This window comes from Hydra vulgaris, chromosome 08 (assembly GCF_038396675.1).
Source record: "Hydra vulgaris chromosome 08, alternate assembly HydraT2T_AEP".
Taxonomy (NCBI): Eukaryota; Metazoa; Cnidaria; class Hydrozoa; order Anthoathecata; family Hydridae; genus Hydra; species Hydra vulgaris.
Genome location: NC_088927.1, coordinates 6,895,001 through 6,900,975, shown reverse-complemented (window position 1 = coordinate 6,900,975; position 5,975 = coordinate 6,895,001). Strand labels below are relative to the sequence as shown.

The window sequence follows — 5,975 nt, the reverse complement described above, 5'->3', positions numbered from 1 at the left end:
AGCAACTAATATTTGATTTTGTTGAGTTATACTTTATACTTTAATTGCTTTGAGGAAATAGTAATGGCAATATCTTCTTGAGAAATAGCATAGTAATATCTTCTTAAAATGTCACCATTTGTGGGCAACTGGTATTTTGAAAGCTCTAAAATGGGTCTGTTCAAAAGATAAAATGTTCTCCTTGGGTTTTCTACCACATTGTTAAATTTTTTCTGTATCTTCAAATTTTCTTTTTTTATAGCTTCTTATGTTCTTCTGCGTTGTTTATTTTTTATTTCTATATTACTATTTATTTATATATCTAAAAAACATAAACTTTATTGTCACATTAAATTTAGTTAATGTATTATATGTAGTTTCTATAATAGCATTGAAATTTTTTTAGGGGATATCTACTATATATGGCATTTGTGGACAACTATTAAACTGGATCACTGGTTAGCTAGCTAGTAGACAACAAGTAGTAATATTTGGAGAATAAACGTCCTAGTGGGAATTGGTGACAAGTGACGCCCCTTAAGGATCATTTCACATCACTGCTATTTGTGTTCTTAATCAATAACTTACTAGACTTCATTTATAACTATACCAAAATATACTCAAGTTATATCAACGTCACATAAGTTATTGAGGTCAATCAATTTTTCTCTGATTATGAGAAACTGTAATCGAACATCGACAGCGCTGTAAATTGGTCACAAAACTGCCTTTAATAATTTTAATCTCAAGAAGTGCAAAATAATGTAAGTTGGTTACAGCAAAAACTAATTAAAAATACCATAGCTGACATAGACGGTAACGGAAGTAATCTTGCTCCAGCATGCATTAAGCAAGACCTTGGAGTACTAATCACCAACAACCACAAAATCAAATTACAAGTAGAAGCAGCAGTTTGGGTTTGCAATTCAAGGCCTGGTTGTCTCATAATTTCCATGTCAAAGCTCTCCAATTATGGAAAAAAACTGTACCAATTGTACACGTTGTGTGCAGTTGATACAGTTTTTTCAGTGCAGTTTTTTTTCTATAAGTTTCCCGAACATAAGCTTGAAGTAAATGTTTTTACGAAGCCGAAAAATGTTTAAAATTGTAATACAGCCTTTGTTGTATAATTATTCTTGCGGCTGGTGAAAACGACGCCTTTGTGTTGATAAAGGAAAATCTTTTAATGTAGTTTACAAACCTTTGTAAGGTGAAATCAAAATGGATTAGTCTCTCAAAAGTTGACTGGATAAGTTTTTTAACAACTGTTCCAACTGTCAATTAGTAATCTCAACAAAAATCATGATCTACGTAAAATAATTACTTTTTGAATACTTTAGTAAATGACTTTTTATTATATAAAATGTAAAAATTCAATTAGAAGTGACCTACTCAGGAAAATAAACGTTTTATTTTGACACTATATATTGTGGCCTATACATTGTGGCCAATGACTCTCTATATATACACTATATATATATTAACTTACGTTATATCACGTAGGTTACAGTGCGATTAACAAAAAAGATTTCCACCGTTTTCATCTCAAATCTCTGCAACAAAAAATATTTGTGACCTGATAGTCTACAGAAAATCAATTTATTTCCTGAGGCAGATCAAAAAGTGGTCAAACCTATATTAGGTCATTAATAAGTTCAGTAAAACCAAGTGTGGCTATCGAGCATTATATATTATATAACCAGACGGCACACTACGTTGTATTAACGTTGTGTTAACGTTGTATTAACGTTGTATTAACGTTAGATTTTATTTTAGCACAACATTGCTGGTTCAATAAAATGGAAAGGTTTTGTATTGATACGGAGCTGTTTAAACGTGGCTTCATTGATACGGAGCTGCTTAAACGCGGCTTCGTGTTTATTATAATAACAAAGCTATGCAGTTATATTATTAAATTAAAAATTAAACATAATTACAACAATATTTACCGGTAGGGGAGAGTGGGGAGAAGTGAGCACGTAAATTTTTTTTAGGGTAATTGCAATATCTTTTTTTATTTGATGTATAAACTGAACCAAACAAGTTTTAACAAATAAATCTTCTTTTTAAGCACCAATTCAATCCCCTTAGGTTTCCAGCCAATTTTAACTAAGTACATAAATTTTTGTTTTTAGAGAAACCGTGCCACTGGGGTAAAGTGGGACAAGTGTAAGTAGAAGTGAACAAATAAATTTAAAACAACATTTTACACAAATTATTAAATAGAAACTGATAAAATTATAAAATTACCTAATTGAGATAAAAATGATCAAGAGCTTTTACCAATCAAAATAATCAAATGGCGACGGGAAGAAGCGGGGCATAAACATTTCTTTTTTCTGTCCCACTTCACCCAAATGTAAACACTTTTTTAAGGTACATTTCAAAATTAGAACTTCTATCGCACGCGGGAAAACAAAGCAATATGTGCTAAATAGAAGGGAAGAAATTTAATTGTTTACATTAAATAACAGTATTTAGGCACCACTCCTAATTAGAAATTTCAGGCAGTCCCACTTCTCCCCACTCTCGCCTAATATGAGGCTTTTTAACATCTTCCAAGGGGTTGGAAAAAATGGTTTCGGAGATACTCAAACTAAAAACACAAATGTTTTTTGAAAGACTTATTTAAAGGTATACAATAAGAATATATACTCGATATACAATAACATTAGAAATATACATGTATATATACGTATAAATATATACTATAAATTTACGAGAAGAATCTAATAGATAAATAATTGTTTATTAATCGTTTGCTTCCTCAATACATTTTTTTTTGCTTCCATTAACAAATGGAGAGAACTTCAAAACGCAACTTTTATTTGTGCTTCCATTGAAGACTTTTGCAAAGACTGGATGACTTCTAAAAAACGATATGGGATACTGTAATTGGAAGCTAAAAAGCATTATACTCACAACTGACTATTTTTTTTTTGATTATTTTATTAACGTTTATCTTTTAAGGTTGATGACTAAGATATAGCTAAGAATACAAAGCATACTTAAGGAGGAAGAGATAGGTTAGAATGATATTGACCAAAAACGTACCTAAAGTACCAATTATTGCTTTACACAATTTTTTTTTTTAAACGATGATTTCTCACCACAACTTTTACCTTTCATGTTAAACTTGGCCTTTCTCATAATTAAATTGTTTTTTTTAATAAAAGCTTTCCTTCTCTTAGGTAAGTTACCTTCACCACGGCTAAGGAACCTCATATTCCACCACCATATGACTAGATATGAATGGATAAAAATTAGAACTTATTTAGTATTGCAATAGCTAAGTTCCAGACATGGAGCCAGCTCTAATCATATGTTTACACTTATGTCAAAAAAATAACATGCTCTGCAGAATATTGCGACAATTGAAACCTGGAAACAAATAAACCCTCAAATTTTCATGCTTCTTATTGGCTCTGATAAAAATTTCTAAAAGAATATACTAAATACAAACCGAAATCTATGTAGTTATTATTAATATTAAATCGATCAAAAAACAGTCGATAACAAAAACATTTTCTTAAAAACTCAGTCGATTGAAAATAGATTTGGTTAAATACGCTACTGAAATGTCTCTGCGAAGTCTACTGAAATCACAATATGTTAAAATATTTATAACTTCTGTTTTATTTTGATGCTAACATGAAAATACAAAAGTTATTGTTTGAAAATTGAACTGTTTTATTTCTCCGAAGTTAAAATTTTGTTTAAAATTGTAACAGCTAAAGCTTTTTAAACTAATTGATTTTTATATAAATTATAATTTCGTCAAAGTCGAGCCCGCGTAGCTCAGTGGTTAGAGCACTAGTCTTGTAAACTAGGGGTCGAGAGTTCAACTCTCTCCGTGGGCTACCATTTCTACAATTTCTTTTCTCTCTCCTAATTATAAATTTTCTTTCATGTTAAGCTGATTCCATTCAGATTGTTTTGGAAATTTCTACGCAGAAAAATATTTTGAGCATGCACAGTGATAGACAGTTCATTGTTGGACATTGATCGCACATGCGCGTGGTACTTTTCTGTTTGCTTTAAAGCGGAATAGTACTTTACTGTTTGTTTTAAAGGGGAAAATCTTAAAACAAACAGAAAACTAAAACTTTTACTAAGTATACACAGTATACAAAAAAAAGGTTTTTAATTTTTAATTACCAACGCATTAATTACCATATTAGCCAGAGTTACTGTATAAATATAAAATATTGAATATAAAATAATGCAAATAAACATTTAAAAAAAAATTATTTTGCACTCTTTAGTGTCGTTTTGAGGCCTCCAGAGATCTACGATCAAATACCCAGCGGGCACGGTACGTAAAACGTCTTTTAAACGTTTTAAACGTCTTTTGAACGTTCAAAATAAGTCTTTTCTAGGGTCCAGTGCCCACTGAGTAATTTAAACAGTCTTTTTTTGGATTTCCCTCTTTTTTTATTAATCCTATTTTCCCAGTTTGTTCTTTTTTAAATATGACCCCCGTTCCGATTCTATTGGAACTTTCAAACTGAACAAGCGCAATTAAGATTTTTTACATTGATGAATCTTAGAAATGGTGTCCGTTAGAAAATATTTTTTAATTTAGTTTTTAATATTAGTTTACTTCCAGTGTTTTAGAAAAGTTTCGTGCTTGCATATGTTTCCTTCAAATAATATTCTTATTAAGTAAAGATTGATGAGTTTTATAACAGCTTTTATTTATTTATTATAATTTTGTAAATTGAAATTTCAAGCATATTATATTTTATTGTAAAAAAACGCATTTTTAAGGAGTTGCGTAGCTTTAAATTCTGCCCTTCCCCTCCCCACCCGCAAGGTTTGTATCGTTAACGATTTTGTTTTTGTAGTGTATAAAATAAATAAAAACTTTGTGGAGTTTGCATTCAAATTTTTTATTAAACTCAAAAGTTTAACTGAATGAGAAAATTAAAAGATAAATACTATAACTGTCACCGGAATGGCTGAAAATAGCGATTTTTAACACCAAACTTTTATTTTTAGTAAAATGAAAACTTCAATAGATATAAATGTAGAAAATAACTCTATGGTTACGACGCAGTTATTGGCATGACTAATTTATTAGCATTTTTCATTTTCTGTTACTAATTTTACTACTATTTCCAATTAAACATTGAAAAATTATTACCTTATAACCAGGGTAATCTATTATTTACTATTATCTACTATTAGAGCAAAAAAATATTATTCGTTGTCAATTCTTTCATAAAAAATTTAATAATAGTAAATAGGAAACGAGGTAAATTGAACCAAATGTTAACCTCAGTATGGTTTCAGTTCTAAAAGAAATCGAGAATATTATTTTGATTTTACAATTTATTATTTATAGTCAGAAGACGAAAATGTCACCAATGGTAACCAATGGTAATATAAAATGTTGCTTAAAACTCAAGAAATTATTTATTGTTCTGTTTATTATTCACAATAACATATTCATAAATATTGTCATGATATAAATAATGATTGCTTTTACTTACTGTCCAAGTGAAATAGAAGAACCTGCTTTTAATATCAATAACGGCAAACAAATTAAAATCCTTCATGTAAATATTAAAAGTGTAAGTTTGAAAAAACTTTGAAAAGCTGTTTTACTTATTAAAAGAAACTAAAAATGTTTTCAAGGTTATTTGTTTAACTGAAACTTGGATAACAAGAACTTATATGAATCTGTTCAATTCTCAAACATTAAAGTATTAAAATTAGTTTATATTTTGATTATTCAAAGTTTTATTTGTTTTATGGTTGTTGTTGTTCCTTAAAAAATGAATTAAATATTTTGGATACTTTTCTCAAAGAAAGTTAGTTAGAATACTTTGTACACTGCCTTAGCTTGTGTAGCAGCTTGTTGTCTAAGTTGCATAATTTTTGTTTATAAATTAATCAAGCATATAAAATCTAAAGAAGTTTGTTCGCCTAGTATAGTTATGTTTCATTTTTTCGCATACTTGTAACTTTCGCATACGGGTAACTTTGGATAA

General features: G+C 29.2%; 1 non-coding gene across 1 annotated transcript; it reads left to right on the top strand.

Annotated features, from left to right (window-relative positions):
• Positions 1-3,766: 3,766 nt before the first annotated feature.
• Positions 3,767-3,839, top strand: trnat-ugu (transfer RNA threonine (anticodon UGU)). The gene has a single exon. It is a non-coding gene; the product is annotated as a tRNA-Thr (tRNA).
• The last annotated feature ends 2,136 nt before the right edge of the window (positions 3,840-5,975 follow it).